This window comes from Sturnira hondurensis, unplaced genomic scaffold, assembly GCF_014824575.4.
Source record: "Sturnira hondurensis isolate 20B ecotype Veracruz unplaced genomic scaffold, ASM1482457v3 Scaffold0019216, whole genome shotgun sequence".
NCBI lineage: Eukaryota > Metazoa > Chordata > Mammalia > Chiroptera > Phyllostomidae > Sturnira > Sturnira hondurensis.
The window spans coordinates 660,922-675,406 of NW_028091847.1; positions in this window are offsets into that span (position 1 = coordinate 660,922).

Below are 14,485 nucleotides of genomic sequence, written 5' to 3' on the forward strand. Positions count from 1 at the left end.
GGAACTAAGTAAATGTGTTCCTGGTAGATTTTAAAATGTAATCATAACTAGTTTGGAAATAACAATTGGCACCTTGTGTGCTTATGCACTTTGAATTGTAGAATGTGGTCCAGAGGAGTTGAATTATAAGGGCCCTGTTAAAGGTAGGGAAAGCTTAGTTTTGCTAAGCTTTGATAAAAGTATATGTGAAGGAGTGTAGTACTTACTATTTATTAGGTGTTTTGCTAGGTGGCAGAATGGGTAGGCTAGAAGCACCAGAGCAGTGGGGCTTGGTCAGTGGGCGTCTGATCTGGCACAGGTCTCCATGAGCTGCCCTAGCCAGTCATTGTTGCATTAAAGATTTCCAGCCCTCTAATTGGCCCAGGGGGAGGGGAGGATGTAAGCACATCTTTGGAAAAGCAACCAGGTCTAATTCATACATCAGAAAAGATGTTGGCTTGTAATTTAAATGTTCGTGAGCCACCCATTATCCTGTCAATGAAGAGGTTTTGTTTTTATTCCCCTCAAAGATAGTGTCAGTTGAGATCTCTTACTTTTGGGGCTGGAAGAACTTAAAAATTTTTTATCAGTGGGGTGAGACTCCTTTCCTATTCTGGGGTAGGAAGGCAGATAGGTAGTTCATTCTGGAGATCATCTGTTTCCATGGGATCAGCTTAGTGATATTTTGGTTAAACTGCTGACATAGATGATTTTAAACAGACAAAATGTCATGGCCATGGGGTAAATGACATTAGAATAATTTAGGGATAGGATAAATTAGTCTTCATATACTTGACTGAAGGCAAAGGGACCCAGGTTTTTTAGAGGGGAGGGGAAGGAGGGAGGGAGGGAGAGAAATACCAATGTGTGGTTGCCTCTGCCAGGGACACAATGTATCATGTGTTCCCTGCCAGGAACTGGTGTGCAACTTAAACATGCCCTTGACTGGGAATCGAACTGCGATCCTCTGGTTCTCAGGCCCACACTCAATTCACTGAGCTACACCCAGCCAGGGCTGGAACCCAGGATTTTTATATGCCAATATCAATTTACTGTTTTGTAGCTAGAGGGCTAAGATGACTGAAACCAAATGCATTGAGTTGATTTGGAAAATTACTGAGTCAAAATAGTTAAATCTCTAATATTATGTATGGTCTTGTGAAAACATATAGGAAACAAGATAGGGTCCCAACAGTTCGCATAGTTTTTGGAGGCCTTGGAGAACTCTAAGCCCTCTGCAATGTTTGTAAGTTACTTTGTATGGGGAAAGTGCCTGGAGATAATTCTCAACCCTCATTCTCATTGGTGTTTGAACTTAATGCTGTGGAGTAGGGGGTGGGGGGCACAGTAAATTCTGAATTAGACTTCAAAAAGTTTACATCAAGAAAGGATTTTAGCAAATTTTATAGGAATGGATTTTGAGGATGAAAGGAACTGGATTTATCTATAAGTGCATATACCAGCAGTTTTGCTTTGGTCAACAGACTACGGTTTTACTAGAGTTTATATAACCCAAAATCTAGAACTTAATGAACGTAGACCTGACACAATAGAGAATTCATGGACAGTCCTTTGAAGGGGGGACCAGAAATCATAAGATAAGCCATTTGTGTATATGGTGAACCTTCCTAGTTTTGCTAAGACGTTTCCAAAACCTACTTGTAACTATTGCAGAAAAATACTCAGACTTGTAGAAATAGTGGACACTGATTTGCAGTTAAACTAGTTGATGTGAATCAAGAACACCACTGTGATTAAAACTCACAGATGAGTGCTTAGGGTGACTAGGTAATAGGATTTTCCAAGCCTGGTTTGCAGTTGAGACTATCCACTATGCCAGCATGAGTGCTTAATATTAGACAGTCAGGTGACCCTAATGGATAACATTTTCCCAGTTAAAACTAAGCACTGTGTATCTTACTTTGGTCTGAAACAGAACAAGTTCATGGACATCTATCTGGACAGTGTCTGTTCTTACTGTATAGGTGCTGACTTGGCAGTAGCAGTCAGAACAGGAATGTTGGTAATGTCAGTTTGGATGTCCATTCACTTAGGCTAAATATTACCATCATCCCAGGGGGCCTTGCCAGTAGTAATGACCAATTCCAATATGAAATAATAGTTAAGGGGAATAATTGCAATAGATAGTAACACTGAGCTTCCACTGGGAAGTGGGTAGTAGTTCTCATAAATATAGGGTGGGGCAAAAATCAGGTTTACAGTTGTGAGCGTGCAAAACTTCAACCTATATTCTGGATCTTGATTTGCTAGTCATGTCAGTACTGCACTACACAACTTACCAGTCACAGTTCTCCAGAGAACTGAACCAACAACGGATTCCTACAGTCATCTTTTAATATAGTTCTACATACATAATACTTTAGCTTCTTGGTATTAATATCATAAAAATGCTCTTAATATATATTTTAACAATATTCATGTTAACTTCTAAATCCTAAAATGGACTTAAGTTGTAGAATATGAATACTTCAGAAATAGACCAATACATGTAACTTAAACTTTGCAGGAGTCTACTAATTTATCCTCCCCAGCAAAATGTTTTCCAGTTTGATAGGGAAGCACTTGGCTCAAATATTTAAAAATCTAGGTTATCTGGTAGAGTTATATCTTTGCTTGTACCTTTGAGTTTAATTCTTTCAGTGCATCCCAAGACAGCACAAGTGTCTTCCATTATCTATTCCATTCACTGCTGCTAGCTAAACTCCCTACATAAGATGTGATGATGCTACTGTACCACAGACTAGACATATCGTAGGAAAACCAGAGGTTTACCTAGATAGATCTCTAAGCAGTTAGCACGCCATCATATGTTAACTTCAGTTTTAACTTTGATTTGTGTATTAACCATTTATGAGGTGTAACACTTCTAAGACCTGGGGTTATAGCAACGGACAAAAGATACTATGGGAAAATGTAAGGCAGAAAAGGTTAGTATTATAAGCTGGTCAGGTAAGGCTGTATTTAGTAGGACATTTGAACAGGCTGAGAGAGAGCCATATGTATATTAGGAAGGGATATTGCATATAGGAATAGGAATTGTTCATATCACTGATTAAAAAGGTGGGTGTAAGATGAAGTGGGTAATGGGGCCACATCAGTTAACAATTTGTAGGTAATCATAAGGGAAGTGCTTGTATTTACTCATGAGGAACCATTGGTAGTGATAAGCAAAAGTGACAATCACATAAAAGGCTCAAGTATGAGTACCAAACTAATAATACAAATGAGTTCTCAAATCTAGTGGTAAGGACAGTCATGTATACAGGTAATTTAATTCTAATATGGAAGATGGAGGAGTGGGTTCTTGGGTGAGATGACAGCATTGCTAGATTATTGGTCGTGTCTATAAAACAGGATTTCAAAAAGGATTATACATATAGTCTCAACAGTCACTTCTCAGACTTTAGTACAGATGGGGGTAGTTAGACATTCACATCTGGAACATTCCTTGTTCCCATAGTTTGAGCTTTCTTATATTGGGTTGGCCAAAATGTCCATCTAGTTTCTATAAAATAACACATTTTTCATTTTCACCAGTAACAATTTTGGTATTTTGAGTATGTCAGCCATCTTCCGTGTGGTGATCTCAATGACTTGATTTTTTGCTATCAATGTCCTCTTGTCTACCAGACTTGGAGCAACATCCACTAAGAAATTTCCAGTGTGCAACTTTGCAAACAACTTTTTAACCCTCACCCTAACCATCTCCATATACTGCATAAATCTTAAATGTTTGTTTTTACTTTACCTTTCCTGAAGTAATAAAACAGTATGCTGAAAATGTGTGTTCTTCCATCTTCAATATTAAAATAGTTATGCAGATTGATAGAACAGCTGTCAGAAAACGATTGTTTTGAAGTTAAAAGACAACTAAATGCTATTACAGCCATCTTAACAAAACCAAACAAACTTTTTGGCCAACCCAATACTTGCCAATTTTCATTACCTTTGTGGAGCTCCTCACAATACTCTCCAAGTGTGTCTCATCAGCTATTACATGATAGACCATAAAAACTCAGCAGCATACAATAAGTATTTAGCTGTTCATCTCAGCCAGGCTCTTAGCTGCAAGAAGGAAGAGGGGTTGCTTTATCTACTTAAGAGGTTGGATTAAAGCATTGCAGGTGTCCCACGTGTCTTGGTCTTTAAATGGGCAGGCTGGTACATTCCTCACTGATTGCAGAAGCTTGAAACCAAGTTCAATTAACACTGCAATCTCAACATCTATTTCCCATAGGCAAACTGCTGTCAAGGAAAAAGGGGATGCGCAAATGGGCCGCTTTCACTTAGGGAGAATGCAAAAGGCATAAAGTGAGGTCAATGATTCATCCTACTATATACCAGTTTTCCAATCTTGTGCTGGTGTCTTTTTGTCTTCAGATTCTGAGCATGCAGACATGCCTTCGTTTAGGATTTCCCAAACAATTGAATCTTGGAAGGCAGAGCCTACCTGACACCATAGATGCTGAAAATTCCCCAATGCTTTTTTACCCAGACTCTAGAGCATATGCATGCGGACTAGTCTTGGTCAATCAAATGCTTCCAAATTGAGCCCAAAAGGTAGGGACTGTAGAAAATCTGGATAGAGTTGATAATAGTCCCTCAAAGAAAGCAGCAAGGTGGGATGGGAATGAGTGAAGGATGAGAAGAGGTGATTCTAGCTCTAATGGCAGTAGTGGAGCAAGTTGTGTCCAGATTTGGCAGTGATGACCTCACTAAACTGACTTGGTGGTATGACTGGCTGTTAAACTCTACCAAGCCTGGTAATCCCCTCCTGCAAGGTGTGCAGACTACCTACTGTTCTTTAAAACTCTTCTATTTAAAATAACTGGAGTCTTTACTAACACAGTACTCCAGCATTTGTGATAGGCCTATCTGGTAGCCATCCCTCTAGTCTCAGTTCATATTCCCTCCAATTTATTCTCCACTTACCAATGAAAGTCTTCAAAGGTAAGTTATAACACATCTTTGCTTTGAAATTCTTTGATGGCTCTCTTGCATTTAAATATGTCCTTAACATTGGTGGGGTTTTTTTTTTAGTATTTCATTTACCTTTAGAGGGGAAGGGAAGGACACAGGGAGAGAGATATCAATGTATGGTTGCTTCTCATGTGTCCTCTGCTGGGAACTGGTCTGCAACTCTGGGAACTGGCTTGCAACCCAACCCAGGCATGTGCCCTGACTGGGAATTCAACCGAGATCATCTGGTTCGCAGGCTCGCACTCAATCCACTGAGCTACATCAGCCAGGGCCAGTCCTAAACATTGTTTAGTGACCTCCCCTTTGCAACTTTTGAGTACTAGAAGCAGGAGGGAATTTGAGTAACTGGTTTAGAAACCCTGACAATAAGCCACTTGGGGAAGAGGAGAGAAAGGCAACATGGAGACACCTTGGAACTGTGCATATGGTGCATCCGAGTCGCAAGACCAGTTCCCTAATTTTGCTTGACCTTTTTTATTACAGCTTGTTTTAAAACATGCTTTTAAATGTAAGCATCCTAAAATTCTTTAATTTCCTGAATCTGTAAAGGTTTATGGTCTCTATGTTCACATTGATTTTCTCAGTAGGTGCATTTTTTATTAAGCATAAAAATGTTAACTAATTCATAATATATATATATATATATCTCTTGCCCCAAAAGATTGTCCATGGGCTATCTTAAAATTATATTTGTATATTATGGTAATTCTTGTCTTTGGTCTAAATGTATTTGAGTGAAAAGTTATCAGATAACTTCTGGTTTTCAGTCCAACACGTCAGGATCTTGCAAGTCACCACTCCAGTCATGTCAAGTAAAAAGCTGAACAAACTAAAAAATCAAGAGCTCTTTAAATCCATGAGAGGTGAGGTCACAGGGCAAACCACTGCCCCCTAAATTGGAGAGACAAAATCAAATCACAACTTACTGGAGAAAAAACCCATAAGCAGAAAAGTCTGGAAAAACCAGCACCAAGATAGGAAAACCTAAATTAATTGATGAGTTAATGGAGGCTCAGTGTGGACAGGTCTGAGTCAGAATCTCCAAGAGGACCCAGTCATAGGAGGATCTTCACATACTTGGGAGTTTTGCATCTAAGGGCTCAACTAATTTCTCAAATGTTGGAAAGAGGTCTTGTGCTTCCAGGGAAGGGGAACGGAACCACTGTGAAATTCACCAGAATGTTCAGTTTTTTCTTAACAAGATCTACCCTCAGGAGATACCAACCAGAGCCTAACAAATGGGTTTTGTCAAGAGTCTAATGGAGCTGGGATGAGGGAAATACCCAATTCCAGCCCCCTCGTGCCATTCTGTTCTACCTAAGGGTCAAGGGTGCTGGTGATGGGACTCAGAAGCACTTGCAACGTTTACATTGCAGAGGCATAGGCACACTGAAAGAGTGAGACCCACTCAGGCATCTAGACCACCTCCACTCTGCGCACACCTCATCAGCACATTACTAAAGGCCCATTTACAGCATATTCCACTTACTCATATCATATCCACCTGTCAAAAAAATTAGAAGGCATATTAAAAGGGAAAACAACAGTTGGAGGAGAGTAAGCAGTAGAACCAGACTCAAGTAAGGCAAGGATGTTGGAATTAGGCTGGCAATTTAAAACGAGTTTGTTAAATAGATAATTACATGCAGGGATAAGTAAGCAGAGATGTAGAGTTTTCTGAATTTAACAAATACTAGAGATTCAAAATACTATAATGGATGATTTTAATGAGCTTATTAATAGGATATAGCTGAGGAAAGTATCTGTGTTCAAGGAATTCTCAATAGAAACTGCTAAAACAAAAGAAAAAACTAATGCTAAAGTCAAAAAGAAAAGGAACAGAAAAAAGGATTTGAAGCAATAATGACAGAATTTTCTTACTATCAGACTTACAGGTAATGTTTGTGCCTCGCCCAAAATAAGGTGTTGAGACCTAGTCCCTAAAGTGGTATAATTTGGAGATTGGCCTTTGGGAGGTGATTAGGTTGTGAGAATGGGTCCCTCATAAATAGGATTAATACCCTCATAAAAAAGACACCAGAGAGCTCCCTTTCTCTTTCCACCACGGATGAGTACACAGCAGAAAGACAAGAGGGCTATGAACCAGAAGTGGGTCCTTACCAGACATTGATTCTGCCAATCTCTTGATCTTGGACTTCCCAGTCCCCAGAACTGTGAGAAATAAATGTGCTGTTTATAAGCCACCAGTTAATGGTATTCTGTGATGGCAGCCTGAACAGACTAAAACACCAAACCACAGAACCTAGAATCTCGAACACCAAACAGGATAAAAACTCCCCCCCTCCACAAAAAAAACACGGAGGCATGTTCTCAAATTAGAAATAATCAAAGATGAAGAAAAATTCCTGAACCCAGCCAGAGAAAAACTGCACCTTACCTATGGAGGAGCAAACCTAAGATTTTCATTTGGCTTCTCAGCAAGAAAAAAAGTATGTGAAATATTTAAAGTGTTGGGAAAAAAACAAATTAGAATTCTGTACCTTTACCTAATTCTGTAAAATTATCCTTCAAAAGTGAAATACTTTCTTAAACAAAATTGAGGGAATCAGTTCATTACCAACTGAATGATGAATAGGCAGACCACAGAGTTGTTTTAGGGCAGTGAAAGTATTTTGTATGACCCTATAATGAATACAAGTTGTTATACACATTCTTTTTTAAAATTTACTGATCTTATTTATTTTAGTACATATGCCTTGCAAGAAATATTAAATGAAGCACTTTAGAGGGAAGGACAATGTCAAGATATTGAGAAGACAAGCTACAGATTGGGAGAAAATATTTACAAAAGACACATCTGATAAAGGACTATTATTATCCAAAATATATGAAGAATTCTTAAAATTCAGCATTAAGAAAATGAACTTCCTGATTAAAAAATGGGCCAAATATCTTGCCTGGTGTGGCTCAGTGGACTGAGTACTGGCCTGCAAACCAAAGGGTAGCCCATTCAATTTCCAGTCTAGGGCAGATGCCTGGGTTGTGGGCCAGGTACCTAGTAGGGGGCTCATGAGAGGCAACCATACATAGATGTTTCTCTCTCTCATTCTCCCTCCCTTCCCCTCTGTCTAAAAATAAATAAAATCTTTAAAAAATATATAAGAATTAAAAAATGGGCCAAGCCAAAGACTTTAAGAGACACCTTCACTGAAGAAGATATTAGCAAGTTAGCATATAAAAAGCTGCTACACATCATATGTCACAGGAAATGCAAATTAAAACAATAACACATGACTATAATACACATCTACCTATTAGAATGCCCAAAATCCAAAACACAATGTCAAATGTTGATGATACTTTGAGGCAACAGAAATTCTCATTCCCTGCTGGTGAGAAGCAAAATGGTGCAGCCATTTGGAGGACAGACTGGAAGCTTCTTACAAAACTAAAAGTACTCATGTAATCCAGCAATCATGCTCTCTGGATTTACCCAAAGACATTGAAAGCTTATGTCCTCACAAAAACCTGTACACAAATGTTTATAGCTGCTCTATTCCTAACTGCCAAAAGCTTGGAGGCAACCGAGATATTCTTCATTGGTTAAATGAATAAACTGTGATACATCTGGACAATAAAACATTATTTAGCACTAAGAAGAAATGAGTTATCAAGCCATGAAAAGACATGGAGGAAATTTTAATGCACATTTCCAATTGAATGAAGCCAATTTGAAAAGAATACATATCCTATAATTCCAACTATATGGCATTCTGGAAAAGGACCAACTATGAAGATGGTAAAAAGACTAGTGGTTGCCAGGGGTTGGGGCTTGGCGGGAGAAATGAATAGGCAGACCACAGAGTTGTTTTAGGGGAGTGAAGTATTTTATGCTATTATAGTTGTCCCAAATTTTCCCCTTTTGTCCCCCTTTGTGCAGTGCCCCCTTCCCTCCAGCCATCAATCCCTCCCTTTAGTTCACACCCCTGGACTGTGCATTAAGTTTTTTGGCTTCACCATTTCCTATACTGTTCTTAACCTCCCCCTATTTTGTACCTACCAATTATGCTTCTTATTTCCTGTACCTTTTCCCCCATTCTCCCTTTCCCCCTCCCAGCTGATAACCTTCCAGACGATCTCCACATCTATGATTCTGTTCCTGTTCTGGTGGTTTGCTTAGTTTGTTTTTTTAGATTCAATGGTTGATAGTTGTGAATTTGTTGCCATTTTAATGTTCATAGTTTTGATCTTCTTTTTCTTAAATAAGTCCCTTTAACGTTTCATGAAATAATGGCTTGGTAATGATGAACTCCTTCAGTTTTACCTTGCCTGGGAAGCACTTTATCTGCCCTTCCATTTTAAATGATAGCTTTGCTGGGAAAAGTAATCTAGGTTGTAGTTCCTTGCGTATCATCACTTCAAATACTTCTTGCTAGTCTCTTATTGCCTACAAAGTTTCTTTTGGGAAATTAGCTGATAATCTTATGAGAAATCCTTTATGGATAACTCTCCTTTTCTCTTACTGCTTTTAAGATTATCTTTAACTTTTGGCGTGTTAATTATGATTACATTTGGAGGTGTCCCAGAGGCTCCTTACACTATCCTCATTTTTTAAAAATTCTTTTCTCTTCTTGCTGTTCTAGTTGAATGCTTATTTCTTCTGTATGTTCCAAATCATTGATTTGATCCCAGGTTCAACCCCTCCACTGTTGATTCCCTGCAAATTTTTCTTTATTTCACTTAGTGTAACTTCACTACTTCCTAGTTCTTTTTTATGTTGTTGTCATATTCAGCGCATTCTTTAAGCATCCTGATCACCAGTATTTTGAACTCTGCATCTGCTAGGTTGGCTATCTCTGTTTCGTGCAGCTCTTTTTCTGGAGTTTTGTTCTGTTCTTTCATTTCAGCCATGTTTCTTTGTCTCCTCATTCTGGCAGCCTCCCTGTCTTTGTTTCTGTGTATTAGGTAGAATGGCTTTGAGTCACTGTCTTAATGTATGCAAAATGTGCAAAACATGTAATTTTACGTACAGAGAAAGTAGACTAGTGGTTTCCTAGTCCTAGGAGTTTTCAGGAGGATTAGGAAGTGCCTGGGAGTAGATTTTTTTTTGCCCTGAGAATGATGAAAATATTCTAAAACTGACTGTGATGATTGTATAACATTGTGAATATACAAAAGATATTGATTTGTATATTTTAGATAGATGAATTTTATCTTAATGAAGTTGCTAAGAACTTCTAGCCATCAAAAGGCAGCAGTAAGTATTCTGCCTTGCTCTCTTTTGGGTCACTTGCTCTAGGCAAGGCCAGCAATGAGGAAAGTGAAGCTATCCTATGAAGAGTCATGTGGCAAGAACTGTGGCCTTCTACCAACAGCCAGCACCAATTTGCCAGCCATGAGTAGGCCACTGGAAGTGGATCTTCCAACCCAAAAATAATTGTAGCTCTAGTTGAACTTTTTAAAAAAGATTTTATTTATTTACTTTTAGAGAGGGGAAGGAAGGGAGAAAGAGAGAAAGAGAAACATCAGTGTGTGGTTGCCTCTCACATGACCCCCACTGGGGACCTGGCTCGCAACCCAGGCATGTGCCCTGATTGGGAATCGAACCTGCGACCCTTTGATGTGCAACCTGTGGTCATCCACTGAGCTACACCAGTCAGGGCCCTAGTTAAACTCTTGATTACAAATTCATGAGAAACCCCAAGCCAAAGCTTCCCATCTGTGCCATTCCAGAATTCCTGTTCTATAGAAATTGAGAAAATAATTTTTAATGGTGTTTTAAACCAATATGTCTTGAGGGAATTTGTTACTAAGAATAAATAATAAATACACAACCCAGTTCCATAAAGGTGTGCAAAATCTTGAACAGCAATTTCATGTAAAAAATATGCAAGTAGCTAATTAGTTGAGCAAAGAAATTCAAATTAAAGCTGTGATGAAATATCGCTATATACCCACTAGAATGACTAAAATTTTCGAATTGACAATAATAAGTGTTGACCATGATGTGGAGCACCTGGAACTTTCATACATTGCTGGCAGAAGTATAAATTTATACTAGCTACTTTGAAAACTATTTGAGAATATTTTTAAGCTAAACCTTCATAAACCCTATAACCTAAGAAATTTTACTCCTGGATACATATACCACAGAACTGAATGCTTACATCTGTAATAAACATGTACAGGAATGTTTGTAAGTAGCTTTAATGGTAATAGACCCAACTGGAAACAAGTCTAAAGTCTTTCAACAGAAATGAATAAATAAATTGTATATTTATATAATAAAATGCTATGCAGCAATAAAATATAATTAACAATTGATACATCTGATTACATGGATAAATCTCACAGACATAATGCTGTTGAATGAAATAAACCAGATTTAGAAGAGTTCATACTATATGGTCCCATTGATAGGGAGTTCAACAACAAGCGAAATAAACTGGTTGTTGATAGGAATCATAAGAGTAATCACTTCTTAGGTAGTTGAATATGATTACCAATTACCTGGGATAGGTAATGAGGGAGCTTTTCGTGCTGATGAAATATACTATATCTTGATTTGAGTTTGATTATATGAGTCTAATGTGTAAAATTCATCATGCTCTATAATCAAATTCTATATACATTTCAGAAAGTTATGCTTCAATTAAAAAATTAAACTATAGTGGGAAGATTGTTTAAAAGAGGGACCATACAAGGAACAGAAGAAAAATATTTTAAACTGATCATTAATAGCATTAGAATAATAAGATAAAAATATTACATTTATGATCCAGAAATATTATATCTAGAAGAACAATACGAAATAAGAGCTCTTCGAAATTAAAATATGATGAATGAATGAAACACAAGTTCAATAAAAGGTAAAGTTGAAGAAAACTCACAGAAAGGTTAATACAGAAAAATCAAAGAGATGTAAATTATAGGTGATAATTAAAAATTAGACCATTTCGGGAGATTGGTAATAAGAGAAGTTACAGACATACCAGAGAATTTGGAGGAAGGAAAATGAAGATATAGTACAAATAAAGGACGCAAGCATCGTGATGGAGTGAGAAGGCCCCTTTGCATCTCCCCTTGAATTTACAATCAGGCGGACACCTATAATCCAACAAAGGTTCTCTCAACACAAAGACACGAGAGATCCACATATTGGTAAATCTGAAAGTGGGCGCATTGGAACACATGGGGGCAGTGGGACAGGAGGAAGGACAGAGAAGGTGTCCCCAGAACTCCCCCGCCACCTTGGTCCCAGATAACGCTATCGGTGAAGTAGTTAGGGTGCAGCCCTCACAGTACAACCCAACAGAGGGTAAGAGGAACAGAAACAACATGCGCACTCAATCCAGCTCCCTAAGTACCCCTCCCCGTGGCTGCAGAAGTGGAAGCTGCAGTGGAGACAGGGCTGTGCACTCAAGCCAGAGCTCACACTGGCTGCAGCCATAAGAAAACAAGATGGCAGCACTGTGGGCTTGGCAAGCCGTCCTCACCACCTCCTTCCACCCAGCACTGGCTACATCCCCAGCCTAGGGTGGTGGTGCGTTGAGATCCAATTGACCAGGACACAGCAAGGACAAGCACTACTCAGGTCACCTAGGCAGTGATCCCCAATACTCCTTTCATCCCCAGTCCCGAACCACCAGTGCAGGTGAGGAAAAAAAACCCCAAAATTTGTGCTATAGCACCATCTACTGGAAAACAAAAGAAAGGCCTCTAATTATCAACCTGCTGACTTGTTAAGATAAAAATGGTACCTCACTGGTGTAGCTCAGTGGATTGAGCGTGGGACTGTGAACCAAAGGATCCCTGGTTCAATTCCCAGTCAGGGCACATGCCTGAGTTGCAGGCCAGGTCCCCAGTAGGGGGTAGGAGGCACTTGAGAGGCAACCACACATTGATGTTTCTCTCCCCTCCCCTTCCTCCCTTCCTTCCTCTCTCTATAAAAATGAATGAAAGAAAATGTTGACCAGTCCACATCCACACTCCCCCACATCCACACTCCCTGAAAGGATATTGAAGAAACTCCCACACACTGAGGATATTGAAGAAATGGTCTGTGGTCAACATCGTTATTCCCAGACACATGTCTGAAGTGCTTGTCAACAGGTGAATGGATAAAGGAAATGTGATGTATATATATATGCATGTATGTATATGAATATTATTCAGTCATGAGAAATAAGGAAAGGGAAAGCCTGCCACTGCAACAGATGGAGAAACTCAAATATTGTATGCGGTCCCCAACCTTTTTGGTGCCAGGGACTGGTTTTGTGGAAGACAATTTTTCCATCTACTGGAGTAGGAGGGTGGCAGGGATGGTTTCCAGATGATTCAAGGGCATTACATTCAAGCTCACCTCCTGTCGATGGCCTGGTTCTAACTGGCCACAGACTGGTACTACTCTGGGGCAGGGAAGTTAGAGACCCCTGCTGGGGACCCCTGCTGTGTGATATCACTTATATGTAGAACCTAAAAAAAAAAAACTAAACTTGTAAAAACAGTAGAATGGTGGTTACCGGAGGATGGAGGTGGGAGAATTGGGGGATATGTTGTTCATGGGTAAAAACTTGCAACTAGTAAATAAAAAATTTCTGGAGATCTAACACACAGCACAGTGCTCATAAACAACAATAATGTATTATATAAACTTCAGAGTTGCTAAGAGACGAGATCTTCATTGTTTCCACCATAAAAAAAGAAATGATAATTTGTAATATGATAGAAGTGCTAGGTAATGCTATGGTGGTAATCATATTGTGAAATATAAATGTATCACACCAACATACTGTACATCTTAAACTCATACAATATTATATGTCAATTATATCTAAATTTTTAAAAAGCTACAATTAGAGACCATAGTAAAAAAACATGATCACCTCGAGAGATGCAGAAAATGCACTTGACAAAATTCAGCATCCTTTCATGATAAAAAGTCAACAAACTAAGTATAGCAGGAATGTACCCTGACATAATAGAGGTAATATACAATAAGGCCCCAGTTAACATCATACTCAACAGTGAAAGATTAAACATTTTCCTCTAAGATCGGAACAAGACAGGGTGCCCACTATCACTACTCCTACTCAATATCATTCTGTATGTCCTAGCCAGAGCAAGTAGAGAAATAAATACATGTAAATTGGAGGGAAAGAGGTAAAATTGTGTTTGCAGATGCTATGATATTATATATAGTAAGCCTAAATACTCTACAACAAAAGAATAGGGAAAAATAAATAAATTCAATAAAGTTGCAGGATATAAAATCATCATACAAAAATCAGTTGCATTTCTATACACTAAAAAAACCATCTCTAAAAGAAATAAAGAAAAAATTTTTTACAATTGCATCAAAATCAATAAAATGCCTAGGAATAAATTTATCCAAGGAGGTGAACAATTTGCACCCTGAAAACTATGAGACTTTGATGAAAGAAATTGAACAAGACACAAGCAAATGAAAACATTTCCCATGTCCATGAATCAGAAGAATTAATATTGTTTAAATGTTCATACTACAAAAACTACTATCAAGTGA